Source organism: Nycticebus coucang, chromosome 6 (genome assembly GCF_027406575.1).
Source record: "Nycticebus coucang isolate mNycCou1 chromosome 6, mNycCou1.pri, whole genome shotgun sequence".
Lineage (NCBI taxonomy): Eukaryota > Metazoa > Chordata > Mammalia > Primates > Lorisidae > Nycticebus > Nycticebus coucang.
Window position 1 is genome coordinate 108,807,447 of NC_069785.1, and position 14,907 is coordinate 108,822,353.

Sequence of the window (14,907 nt, forward strand, 5' to 3'; positions counted from 1 at the left end):
TCCCAGGGACCTCTTGTACTCTCCCACCCGAGGCAGCTACTGACTGAGACAATTGATTTGGCCCTTTTGAACTGAGCCATTCACCTGGTGACTATCCAGGTGGTGCCCTGGGTGTGTAGGAAGGTTTGATTTTCCTTTTCCATTTGTTGCCTGTGGTGGGTGGCGTGACTTAATTGCTGGTATTTCTCCACAGCTGAGACTTCAACCCAGAGTAACTGTTTCACTAGGGTCAAATACAAACCAGCTGAAAACAAGACAGAACCACTTAGCCCCTCTACACCAAACAGGGCCCCAGTTTCTCATCAGCACTCTACGGGTCCTCGACAAAACACCAGGGGAGAAAGCAAAGGGAGTAAAACAATCATGCGGCAGAATCAGCGGAAAAACTCTGGTAACATGAATAACCAGAATAGATCAAACCCCCCCCAAGGAAAGATACAGCAGATGTAATTGAAGATCCCATTCACAAACAACTGGCTGAGATGTCAGAAACTGATTTCAGAATTTGGATGGCAAACAAGATTAACAAAAAGGAACTAGGAATTTGTGGAGAAATTCAAAAGCTGTCTTAAGAATTTAATGAATTTAAAGACAAAACCTCCAAAGACCTAGACACACTGAAGCAAGAATTTGCAGCCCTCAAAGATATGAAAAATACAGTAGAATCCCTTAGCAACAGAATGGACCCAGCAGAAGAAAGGATCTCTGATATTGAAGATAAAGCCTTTGAATGCTCCCAAACTCTCAAAGAGGAAGAGAAATGGAGAGCAAAAACGGATCATTCTCTCAGAGAGCTCTGGGATAACTCGAAGAAGGCAAATATCCGACTCATAGGAATTCCTGAAACAGATGACGTGTCCTCACTGGGCGCAGAGGCCCTTCTGCATGAAATTATGAAAGACAATTTTCCAGACATGCCTAGAGAACCTGAAATTCAGATAGCAGATAGTTTCAGAACCCCAGTACGACTCAACCCCAATAAGACATCCCCCAGGCATATCATAATTAACTTCACTAAAGTTAATATGAGGGAGAAAATTCTCAAAGCAGCCAGGCGAAAGAAAACTATTACCTTCAAAGGGAAGAACATTAGAATGACTGCAGATCTCTCTGCTGAAACTTTTCAAGCCAGAAGAGGGTGGTCATCAACATTTAATCTCCTCAAGCAGAATAACTTTCAACCCCGGATCTTGTAACCAGCTAAACTGAGTTTCATTTATGATGCAGAAACAAAATACTTTAATGACATTCATATGCTAAAGAAATTTTCCATAACCAAACCAGCTCTTCAGGATATTCTCAGACCTATCCTCCATAATAACTAACCCAATCGTCTACTACAAAAGTAAACTCACTCAGTAACTTCTGATCAAACTCCAACTTCCACAATGGCAAAATGATTAAAAATGCCCACTGGACTTTCGAAAAACTCAATAACCAAAATTTCACCAAACTTATTAATACTCTCCATTAATGTGAATGGCTTAAACTTCCCTCGAAAGAGACATGGGTTAGCTGACTGGATGCAAAAACTCAGGCCAGACATTTGTTGCATACAAGAGTCACATCTTAACTTAAAAGACAAATATAGACTCAGGGTGAAAGGATGGTCATCCGTATTTCAGGCAAATGGTAACCAGAAAAAAGCAGGTGTTGCAATTTTATTTGTTGATACAATAGGCTTTAAACCAACAAAAGTAAGAAAGGACAAGAATGGTCACTTCATATTTGTTAAGGGTAAGACTCAATATGATGAGATTTCAATTATTAATATCTATGCACCCAACCGGAATGCACCTCAATTTATAAGAGAAACTCTAACAGACATGAGCAACTTGATTTCCTCCAACTCCATAATAGCCGGAGATTTTAATACTCCTTTGGCAGTGATGCATCGATCCTCCAACAAAAAGCTGAGTAAAGAAATTCTAGATATAAATCTAACCATCCAGCATGTAGATTTAGAAGACATCTACAGAACATTTCATCCCAAAAAAACTGAATACACATACTTCAGTATGGATTAATAAATTGTGGTATATGTACACCATAGAATATTATGCAGCCTTAAAAAAAGATGGAGACTTTACCTCTTTCATGTTTACATGGATGGAGCTGGAACATATTCTTCTTAGTAAAGTGTCTCAAGAATGGAAGAAAAAGTACCCAATGTACTCACCCTTATTATTAAACTAATATAGGACGTGAAAGGTATAACCCAGTTACAAACTAAGAATAGGGAGAAGGGGGAAAGGGAGTGGAGGGAGTAGGAGGTAGGTGGAGAGAGGGGGATTAATGGGATTACACCTGCAGTGCATCTTACAAGGGTATATGTGAATCTTAGTAAATGTGGAATGTAAAGGTCTTAGCAAAATAATTAAGAAAATGCCAGGAAAGCTATGTTAACTAGTGTGATGAAAATGTGTCAAATGGTCTATGAACCAAGTGTATGGTGCCCCATGATCATACTAATGTACAGAGCTATGATTTAATAAAAAATAATAATAATAATAATAAAACCCTGAATACACATACTTCTCATTAGCCCATGGAACATACTCCAAATTTGATCACATCTTAGGTCACAAGTCTAACCTCAGTAAATTTAAAGGAATAGAAATTATTCCTTGCATCTTCTTGGACCACCATGGAATAAAAGTTGAACTCAGTAACAACAGGAATACTCATACTCTGCATACTCATACAAAAACATCGAAGTTAAATAACCTTATGCTGAATGATAGGTGGTCAGAGATGAGATTAAGGAAATTGCCAAATTTTTGGAACAAAACAACAATGAAGACACAAATTATCAGAACCTCTTGCATACCGCAAAGGCAGTCCTAAGAGGGAAATTTATAGCACTGCAAGCGTTCCTCAAGAGAACGGAAAGAGAGGACATTAACAACTTAATGGGACATCTCAAGCAACTGGAAAAGGAAGCAAATTTCAACACCAAACCTAGTAGAAGAAAAGAAATAACCAAATTAGAGCAGAATTAAATGAAATTGAAAACAAAAGAATAATACAACAGATTAATAAATCAAAAAGTTGGTTTTTTGAAAAGGTCAATAAACTAGATAAACCTTTGGCTAACCTAACCAGGAAAAAGAAAGTAAAATCTCTAATTTCATCAATCAGAAACAACAAAGATGAAATAACAACAGAATCCTCAGAAATTAAAAAAATCCTTAACGAATATTACAAGAAACTTTATTCTCAGAAATATGAAAATCTGAAGGAAATTGACCAATACTTGGAAGCACGTCACCTTCCAAGACTTAGCCAGAATCAAGTGAAAATGCTGAACAGGCCAATATCAAGTTCTGAAATAGCATCAACTATATGAAATCTCCCTGAAAAGAAAAGCCAGGGACCAGGTGGCTTCATGTCAGAATTCTACCAAACCTTACAAGAGAAACTAGTACCTACAACTCAGCCTGTTCCAAAATATAGAAAAAGAAGGAATACTACCCAACAAGTTCTATGAAACAAACATCATCCTGATACCCAAACCAGGAAATGACCCAACAAGAAAAGAAAATTATAGACCAATATCACTAATGAATATAGTTGCAAAAATATTCAACAAGATCCTAACACACAGAATCCAGCAACACATCAAACAAATTATACATCATGACCAAGTCAGTTTTATCCCGGGGTCTCAAGGCAGGTTCAATATACGTACATCTATAAGTATAATTCAGCACATAAAGAAATTAAAATCCAAAGACCATATGATTCTCTCAATTGATGCAGAAAATGCTTTTGATAATATCCAGCATCCCTTCATGACCAGAACACTTAAGAAAATTGGTATAGAAGGGACATTTCATAAACTGATAGAGGCCATTTACGGCAAACCCACAGCCAATATCGTATTGAATGGAGTTAAATTGAAATATTTCCACTCAGATCAGGAAGCAGACAATGCTGCCCATCATCTCCACTGCTCTTTAACATTGTAATGAAAGTTTTAGCCATCACAATTGGGGAAGAAAAGGCGAACAAGGGTATCCATATAGGGTCAGAAGAGATCAAACTTTCGCTCTTCACAGATGATATGATTGTATATCTGGAAAACAGCAGGGAATCAACTACAAATCTCTTCGAAATGATCAAGGAATACAGCAGCGTCTCAGGTTACAAAATCAACATTCGTAAATCGGTAGCCTTTATATACACCAACAATAGTCAAGCTGAATAAACAGTTAAGGACTGACAATGTTCCATTCACAGTGGTACCAAAGAAGATGAAATATTTAGGAGTTTATCTAATAGAGGATATGAAAGATCTCTATAAAGAGAACTATGAAACTCTAAGAAAAGAAATAGCTGAAAATGTTAACAAATGGAAAAACATACCACGCTCATGGCCGGGAAGAATCAACATTGTTAAAATGTCCATACTACCCAAAGCAATATACAATTTTAATGCAATCTCTATTAAAGCTCCATTGTCATACTTTAAAGATTTTGAAAAAATAATACTTAGTTTTATATGGAATCAGAAAAACCTCAAATAGCCAAAATATGACTCAGAAATAAAAACAAAGCAGGGGAATCACACTACCAGTCCTCAGACTATACTATAAATTGATAGTGATCAAAACAGCATGGTACTGGCACAAAAAACAGAGATATAGATGTATGGAACAGAATAGAGAACCAAGAGTTGAACCCATCTACTTACCGTTATTTGATCTTTGACAAGCCAATTAAAAACATTCAGTGGGGGAAAGATTCCCTATTTAACAAATGGTGCTGGGTGAACTGACTGGCAACCTGTAGAAGACTGAAACTGGACCCACACCTTTCACCATTAATTAAGATAGACTCTCACTTGATTAAAGATTTAAACTTAAGACATGAAACTATAAAAATACTAGGAGAGAGTGCAGGGAAAACCCTTGAAGAAATTGGTCTGGGAGAGTATTTTATGAGGAGCACCCCCAAGGCAATTGAAGCAACTTCAAAAATACACTACTGGGACTTGATCAAACTAAAAGGCTTCTGCACAGCCAAGAATACAGTAAATAAAGCATGCAAACAGCCTTGAGAATGGGAGAAGATATTTGCAGGTTATGTCCCTGACAAAGGTTTAATAACCAGAATCCACAGAGAACTCAAACGTATAAGCTTTCTTGTGATCCCATCGCAGACTGGGCAAGGGACCTGAAGAGAAACTTCTCTGAAGAAGACAGGCGCACGGCCAACAGACATATGAAAAAATGTTCATCATCTTTAATCATCAGAGAAATGCAAATCAAAACTACTTTGAGATATTATCTAACTCCAGTAAGATTAGCCCATATCACAAAATCCCAAGACCAGAGATGTTGGCGTAGATGTGGAGAAAATGGAACACTTCTACACTGCGGAATGACGATTAATACATTCCTTTTGGAAAGATGTTTGGAGAACACTTAGAGATCTAAAAATAGACCTGCCATTCAATCCTATAATTCCTCTACTAGGTATATACCCAGAAGACCAAAAATCACATTATAACAAAGATATTTGTACCAGAATGTTTATTGCAGCCCTATTCATAATTGCTAAGTCATGGAAAAAGCCCAGGTGCCCATCGATCCACAAATGGATTAATAAATTGTGGTATATGTACACCATGAAATATTACGCAGCCTTAAATAAAGATGGAGACTTTACCTCTTTCATGTTTACATGAATGCAGCTGGAACATATTCTTCTTAGAAAAGTATCTCAAGAATGGAAGAAAAAGTATCCAATGTACTCAGCCCTACTATGAAACTAATTTATGGCTTTCACATGAAAGCTATAACCCAGTTATAACCTAAGAATATGGGGAAGGGGGAGAGGGAGGGGAGGGATGGGGGATGATGGGCAGAGGGAGGGTGATTGATGGGATTACACCTGTGGTGCATCTTACAACGGTATATGTGAAACTTAGTAAATGTAGAATATAAATGTCTTAACACAATAAGTAAGAAAATGTCAGGAAGGCTATGTTAACCAGTGTGATGAAAATGTGTCAAACAGTCTATAAAACCAGTGTATGGTGCCTCACAATCGCATTAATGTACACAGCTCTGATTTAATTAAAAAAATTAATTAATTACTCATCTCTGATGTTCAGAGCTGCTAGCTTCCGTTCATTATATGGAGAATTAACTGTGCATTACAGTTATTACTTTATTTATTTATTCTTTCATTTATTTATTTATTGTTGAGACAGAGTGTCAATTTGTCACCCTCAGTAGAGTGCCATGGTGTCTCTGCTCACAGCAATCTCAAACTCCTGGGCTCAAGTTATTTTCTTGCCTCAGCCTCCTGAGTAGCTGGGACTATATGTGCCTGCCACAACACTTGGCCATTTTTTTAGAGACAGGGTGTCTCTCTTACTCATGCTGGTCTTGAACTTCTGAGCTGAAGCTATCCAGCCACCTCAGCCTCCCTGAGTGCTAGGATTACTGGTGTGAGCCACCATGCCCAGCTATCACTAGGTTTATAATGATTAATTGAGTATCTATCATATGAGAGGTACTTTACTCCAGTTCTTTGAAATTCCTATTACAAATCTACAAATGAGGTATTACTCTCTTCCTTTTACATAAACTAGGGGACTAAAAATAAAAAGGCTGAGATTCTGCCAGTGGGTGTATGAGTCCTGGATTTAATTTTAGGACATATGTTTTTCTGGTTCAGAACTCTATTACATATTACTGTTTTTATGACTAAAGGTGAAAAAAAAATTTTTTAAAAATAAAATGTAAGATATCCCATGTTTGGATCCATAACATAAAAAAATCACATGTGATGTTTTTCTACAACTACAAACCAGTACAACATCTATGGGAAACAGTACAGAGATTCCTCAAAGAGTAAAACTAGACCTACCATTTGATCCAGCAATCTCACTGCTGGGTATTTATCCAAAGGAAAAAAAGTTATTTTATCAAAATGATACTTGCACTGGAATTTTTACTGCAGCACAGTTCACAACCACAGAGATATGAAATCAACCCAAGTGTCCACAAATTCATGAGTGGATTAATAAAATGTGGAACACATATACCATAGAGCACTACTCAGCCATAAAAAAATGATGAACTAATAACATCTCTTATATTACAAAGATTTTTTTTAACCTCAAATCAGTAAAATCCCAAGGAACACAATTGATAGTTGAAAATAAATTAAACGTATTAACAAAGTAAAGTAAATTGTTTCTTAATAGAAGCTGAATAAGACTAGAGAGAAAACATTTCTAGTAGTAATAGACTAAAAAAGAGAGAAAGAAAAAGTACCTGATCACTTTTGCTCTGATATTATTTTCCTTGAAATTACCTGCTAGGTGTCCAATGCTCTATTTATTATTTTAGCTTTTGTTCTCCTTGCGTCTCATTCAGGTAGATTCATTGCATCCCTTCCAGGTCACTGCTCTTTTCCTCTGCAGTGCTTCATCTGCTGTCAGTCTCATCCTTTGAGTTTTTCAACTCACACATAACTCTTTTCGTAGAAATCCTCTTGGGGTCTTTTTTTAGATGGTCCATGGCTCTACTTAACTTTTTATACATATAGAATTACAGCTGTCAGAACTGAGGTTTTTTTTGCCTTCCTTTTCTTTTTAGTTGACATGTAATGAATGCTTGTACCCATTTATGGGATACAGACTGATATTTTCATATGTCTGTACAACGTACACATATAATGATCACATCAGGGTAATTAGCATATCCACCACCTCTAAAAATCATCATTTCTTTGTGTTGTGAACATTTAAAATTCTCTTTTTAGCTCTTTTGAAAATGCATAAATCATACTTAACTATATTCACCATACAGTGCTGCAGAACACCAGAACTTGCTGCTCTGTACAGCTGTAATTTTGTATCCATTCCCCCAGCTTTTCTCCATCTTCCCCTCCCATCTGCACTTTCATCCTCTAATATTTGCAGTTATATTCTACACTTCCATGAGCTCAAGCTCCTGCATGAGTGAGAACACGCAGTGTTTGTCTTTCTGTGCCTGACTTACTTTGTTCGACATGATGCCCATAATTCCCCTTCCTTTAATCTACCCTGTGTGTCAATTGGGTTTGGTTTTAACTGATTGATTTTTCTCCTCCATTTGTTATCATTTATCTTGCTTCTTTACAAACCAGATAATTTTATTGTTGTTGTTCCCTTGTTCAGTGGAATTTTACCTTGTTGATTGGTGGATATTTTTCATTAAACATTTTCCATTGAAATACTTTGCATTTCCTAAAATAAAGCTCAAGCATATGCATGTGTGCATGTGTCTATCTGTGTATTTTTGAGCTTTATTCTGTTTAAGATTATATGTGTGTGACTGTGATTGTGTGTGTTATTCTTTTCATATACCCCTAAGCCTTGTTCTATGATGCAGTTATTTGGAGATAATTTGATCTTATCAAGTCCCCATGTGAGATCAAGCAAACATCCCAAGGACCACAAGGACTATACCACCTACAGAATGGTCTCTGGACCCCATAGCTTCCCCAAGGCTTCAGGAAGGCAGCTGGAGGGGCCACACCCACTGTCAGCAGCCATATTTCTTTTACTAGAGCATGGAAGATTGGTGTGAGAGGCTGAGGTAGAAATACTGACTTCTATCCTTCAAACTTAGGAGAGTTCAGAGCTTTAGCCAAGTCTGTAGCCAGTACTCGGGCTCTTTCCCTTACACCTCCTGATGGCTTTCCTGACTCTGTCCCAGCACCTGAAGCTGTAAGGGTGGCGGTAGCCATTCTGTTCCCTGGGAGTCCCCTATCTGTGGCACTCCTTCCTAGGTTGCCTGTTACATGTTAGGGAACCCTCCAGTAGCATGTCAGCTTAGCCCTCAGGATTTTCACCACCATCAACAATTCCTTTCAATCCATGTGCTCTCTTACCACTGGCTTATGTGATGTCATGATTTTTCCTGCTGGTTTGAAGACCTACCAGAGGAAGGATAGGCATTCCTTATGCAGATGTAATTGTGCCCACTAGTGGCATCGTGTGGAGGGTAGACAGGCAGGAATGTGGTCAACACTTAAGGAAATTATATAATATTATGTGATTGCAACTTACAGAGTTTAAGAAAAGGTAGGGTTGAAAGATACATTCTACATCTTTACTGTAAAATTCTGTGTGGTAGTTTCAACATGACCAGAAAATGAATTATCATTTATATTTTTTCTAGAATACTCTGGGGAAGACTTGCATTTATAGTTACCATCAATGAAACAAAGTAACTTTGAGACAGTCATTGGAAGCCAAAATTCATGAGCTGGAGGGTGGATGATGCAGTGTCATGAGAAATAATACTATTAGGGAACTGTAGAAGCAAGATTATCTATATCATCTGAATATAGACAGATTCAGAAGAGCCATGACATTGTAATGACATTGTAACTAATAACAACAGTGCTCATTTTCCCTGGAAGATATGAAATTAACCAGGAATGTTGCATTTGACAGTAAAAAACAAGGAAATCTATTTGTACCTGAATAGAAGGAGACAGTATCAAAACATCAGGAAAATATCCACATGCTATGCTCTGACAATAAATAAATATGTATATTCCCCTACCCACTTCCTAAATGTTCATTGCTATTCCTCTATGCCTTACTTAAACCCACAATTTTCTAAATTATTTTAATGAAATTATTTATATAGACAGAAGGCCCCCCAAAATATTTTTCTGGACTCCCGCAAAGCATATCGACAATCTTGTGGCTACACATGGTGGGGGGTTATGGAAATAAGAAACTGTACTGAGTACAAAGAGAGCCAGGGTTCCTGTCCTGGAGGAAGAGAGGAGCAGTGTGTGAAGGGCGTGTTCAGAACAAGCCCTGGGCTGCTGGGGCTGCATTCCCTGATGTATGGATTTCAGTGTAGTCAGAGAAAATATGGCGATGCACAGAAGGATGGATGTTTATAGATGTAAATGTATAAATTACGTGCAAAACTTCACATTCGTTCTATTTCTGTGCTTTGTGAAGGCCTCTGAAGAGCAACATATCAGTAGCAATGAGCACATCTAGAACATAGGTCCGGGCTGTTGATAATATTCTCCATTAAACAATCTAGAGCTAGAGGCTGAGGCAAGAGAATTGCTTAAGCTGAAGAGTGTGAGACTGCTATGAGCTGTGATACCACACCACTCTACCCAGAGTGACAAAGTGAGACTCTGTCTCAAATAAATAAATAAACAAATAAATAAAATAAAATAAATCCAGAGCTTACTGCAAAAATGATGATTGCAGGACTGGAGCAGGGAAAGTACAATATGAGCCCATATTATAGCATCTCATTGTGCTATAAGTAAGAAAGTGATGGAAAATGAGAGAGCATGACAAAAAGACACGGAAGTTAGATGGAGGGAGTCAGACAGCCAAATATGATGCATCAGAGCACAAAATATGTAATGACAAGAATAGATTTTAATGAAGTAAATCAGCAATCCATCAATGAGTAAATCAGTAAGGAGCTAAATAAGAAGAGAGGAGAATGCATTTGCTCACAGCAAAGTATCAACTAGTAAACGTAGAAAATGACAGAATAAAATAATCACTATTGGACGATTGTAGAAAGAAAGAAAAAACAGTGGATTGTCTGAGCTCACAGGTTCTAGACCAGCCTGAGCCAGAGCAAGACCCCTCTCTGAAAATAGCCAGGCGCTGTGGCGGGTGCCTGTAGTCCCAGCTACTCAGAAGGCTGAGGCAAGAGGATCATATGAGCCCAAGAATTTGAGGTTGCTGTGAGTTATGACATTACAACACTCTACAGAGGGCGACCAAGTGGAATTCTGTCTCAAAAAAAAAAAAAAAAAAAATCAGTGGATACTGAACTATTGGGAGAAAGTGGAATGAGGATCAGGATAACTTCATAGTATCCCGTCATAGAATGCTTATTTACAAAGGCAAAATGTATAATTTTAAAACCCAGCACATTTCACCTTGAGTGATACTAGTCATAGAACAAATTAGCATTGTGTGTCACCTGCTAGGATGCGGTGGAAGAACCAGCATCATTTCTTCAATTTTCTGATCAAAAGTGATTGGATCTAGGTCCAGTCGTGAGGAAACATTGAACAAGGCCAGATGGTTGGCAAGAACCTAAGGGGAGATTGTTCTTGATGCAAGATTGAGAATTACATGCAGTATTGCTCTTCATGAAGAAAAATCAGAATAATGTATAAAAATCGCTGTTGTGCCTTTTTCTATAATTTTCTATCAACCGGCTCCTCTGTTTTTCCTCTCATGTTCTGTCCTCTTTGGATCTGGAGAGTCTCTCTCTTTCTTTCTTTTAGAGATAAGCCTATTAAGCTATGCATCTTTCTGTTACAGAAATCTTTTATTGTTGTGTTCTATTACCCAATGACATGAGTTAATGAAGATTGACATGTGTGCAGTGATCATGGCTCAGGAGACCAAAGCAATTTTTCTGTGACCCGATGGCACATAACAGAAGTATTTAGCAGTCTAAGTCACCTGGTAGAGAGGAAGCAGGAAAATTAGCTGAATGGACATCATGGACATGTCTCAAAGAAAAACAAAGACCAAGAAAGTGTTCCACTGTAGCAGGAACAGAATGAAGATTAAAGAATAATTCCACAGCACTGGTTCTCTAATTCAACACGGCAAATTATCATTGGCAAGCTCAATAGCAATAAATTCACTAGGCCTCACTTCCTGAGAGTTTGATTCAGTAGATCTGGTTGGAGGGTTAGAGAATTTCGTTGTTACAAGCTCTTAGGAGATTCTTTTCCATGTTTAATTAGAGAACCAATGTCTTAGTAGCACTTTACAAAACTTATCCTGTTGTTGGTAGTATGGAGAACTGCTGTTGTTAATATGTATCGCTTTCTTGGTCTTTTTGATTTTTCAAAGGATCACCAACCCTCTAGAAAGTTCCATTCAGCTTATTACTCTGATTCCTCACCACAGCAAGAGAAAAAACTAGGTGTGCAGATCATGGACCACACTCTGTAACATTGCCTTATAGAATTAAAGACTGTGTGTGTGTGAGAGACAGAGTAATGGTTATGTGTGTGTACATATGTGTGCATGTATGTCTGTGTATGTGTGTATGTGTATGTGTATGAGCTGTCCAGAAAGTCATGTATGTCTCTGTTTTTTTATATTTTCATTATTATATAAAATATGGACGTGTGTGTGTATATTTAATGCATCCCAGATCTTGACATAGTGGAAAAGTTATTAGCACCAAATTCAAAATGAATTTCTGACAGGTGAGTATGGATGAATATACTGCTCTATATGAACTTCTCCTGGAAGGGCCCCCTTTGTCTGGCATCTAAGCAGGGAAAATAGTCTCTGGGAATATCCCTGATTCTCAACCTTCTCTTTCCTCCTCTTTTTCATTTCTTTCTTAGCACACCATCAGCACAGAAAATTTCATTAACTGTGTCATAAAATAGGCTGTCGTCTTTACCTGTGTCACAGCAGATTATCACAGTGCCCAGTACATACCAACTACCCTCAGAGTAGGTGCTAAACTAAGAAAACCACTAATGTGCCTTTGTATTTGTTTTATATTTTTGTGTAAAAAATTGCGTAAAGTTAGCCTAAAACAATATACATTTATTATCTTATAATTTCTGTTTTTGCATAATTTAGCTGAGCCTTTTGATCTGGGTCTCATGAGGCTAAAATGATGCTGACTTATCTGGAAACTCAAGCAGGGAAAGAACCAACTCCAATCTTGGAAAATGCATTTTCTTACAATTGTATGACTGACGTCCCAACATTCTTGCTCTGTTGTCTGGGTCTACTCTCAAGTCCTGCCATATGGCCCCTGCACAAACTCCCTTTTTTACCTCAACTCTGTCATTTCTTCAGTCTTTACTCTCTAGACCCCTTTCTTAAAAGGATCATCTGATTTGATCAGTCCCATCTGCACATAAGAGAATGAGATTATTCAGGACCCTTATCACGGGGACCAGTGCTCTCTAGAGCAGTCTTAAAATTCTGCCTACTGCAGCCCTTAAAGGATGACAGCTCGGAGTATTCAGTCCAATTTGTAGGTTGTTCACTTTTACATTCAGCTCAATATTTAAACACTTGATTATCTCTTAGGTGTAGTCAGAAAAACAGTCAACCATAGCAATTTGATCTAAATGAATTTCTTTACCCAAGGCTAAAAAATGTCAAAGTCTAGTACTATCCAATACTACAGAATATCCAATATCTACACCACACAGCAGAAAACAACTACTAAAGATTCCTTTTACCTGAGGTAAGATAATAGGGGGAAACAGAAGTGCTACAGTTAAAGTGGGCAGTTTCTGTGTCATTGAGAAGGAGGACGGCAGGTGAACCAGCTACAGGACAACAGGTTCATGGTACCCCTGGGGTAGGGATGGGTCACTAAGAGAAGTCAGGGGTGGGTGTACATGAAGGCAAAGAGTATGAATTTTTATATATGTCTCTTACAGTCATAGACTTAATAAATATTCATAGTCTGATATCAACATCATGGGACAATGTATCGAAGAGCTCTGAGTTCTAGAGAAAAAAGTGCAAGGATCACATCTTGGAGAAAAAAGATAGTTTCTAGGAGATTAAAATCATGGCTTTGAGCCAGTATTCTCAATGCATTTAATCAAATACAGATGGAATACCAACTTCTTGGTTTTGTTCTAAGTGCTTTCAAATATTATCTCACTTAATCCTACAAACGACCTTGAATAGTAGGCACAAAGCTAATAAGTTTTGAGCTGCAATGCCTAGACCTGAAGCCAGCTTTTGGGCTCCAGAGTCCACCTACATTACCACTGCTACCCAACCTTCCATATAAAGCAAGCAGAGAGAAGTGCACTAGGATTTAGGGAAGATTTAGAAATTAATTTCAGAAAATATTTTCAGCATGCTTTTTTCTTCTGTTTGCCCTCCAAAAAAACCAGTAAGCAGAGTGCTACTTGACAGACCCAGGTAAAGTTTCCCCTTGAGATACTTTAAAAGGCCTATGTGCCATGCAAACCTAACAGCCTGGGTTTGTTTAACGCTCATTATGAAGCAGTAGCCAGTCCAAAAATGCACTGCATCACATGGATTTACACCTTCCTCTCCCTATTTTTTTCTCTCATCTTCAACTTTCTAGTCCTAATTTCCCAAGTAATGTTTCAGTAATCTTCTCAGAATAAGACACAAAATGAAAGGACCTGAGAGTCTTCAAGGGGATTACTGAAGACCAGCTTCCTCATAAATACACAGAATACCTTGGGAAAAATACTACTCTGCTTTGCTGGACTTTATGGGGTCTTCCTATGATGCCTGGACCCGCAGCAGCCACTCTGTGACAAGGAGAAGAGAAAATAACAACCTGCTTAAGATGGCTAAGAAGAAAGAGGAACAACACCTGGATCCTTGAGCAACTATACCAATCAAGTGCAGAGCCTCTGCCTTCAGACCTCCTCTTGCCTGGAGATGTAAAACACTCCCTACTATTTAACTACTTTTGTTTGGACTGTCTTGTTTATTATTTGCAACCAAAAGAATACTAGTTGACACAACAACTCAAGATAACTAATTTTCACGTTAACTTTTTTTTTTTGCAGTTTTTGGCCGGGGTTGGGTTTGAACCTGCCATCTCTGGCATATGGGGCCAGCGCCCTACTCCTTTGAGCCACAGGCGCTGCCCATGTTAACTTTTATTTTTACAGAAGGACAAATTGAAAGGTTAATGATCTGATATCCAGGGATAGAGAGCTGGTTAGTGAAAAGTAGAGCCAGAATTCAAGACCAAGTCTGCCAGGCCTCAAATTCTTCACCTGATTGACCACAGATTAAAACACAAACAAACAAAAACACCTTTAAACAAAACCCTGCAAAATGCCTGGAAGAATGGTTACTTCACAAATATTTTTATAAAGAGTACTTGTGGAAAGTTCACTATA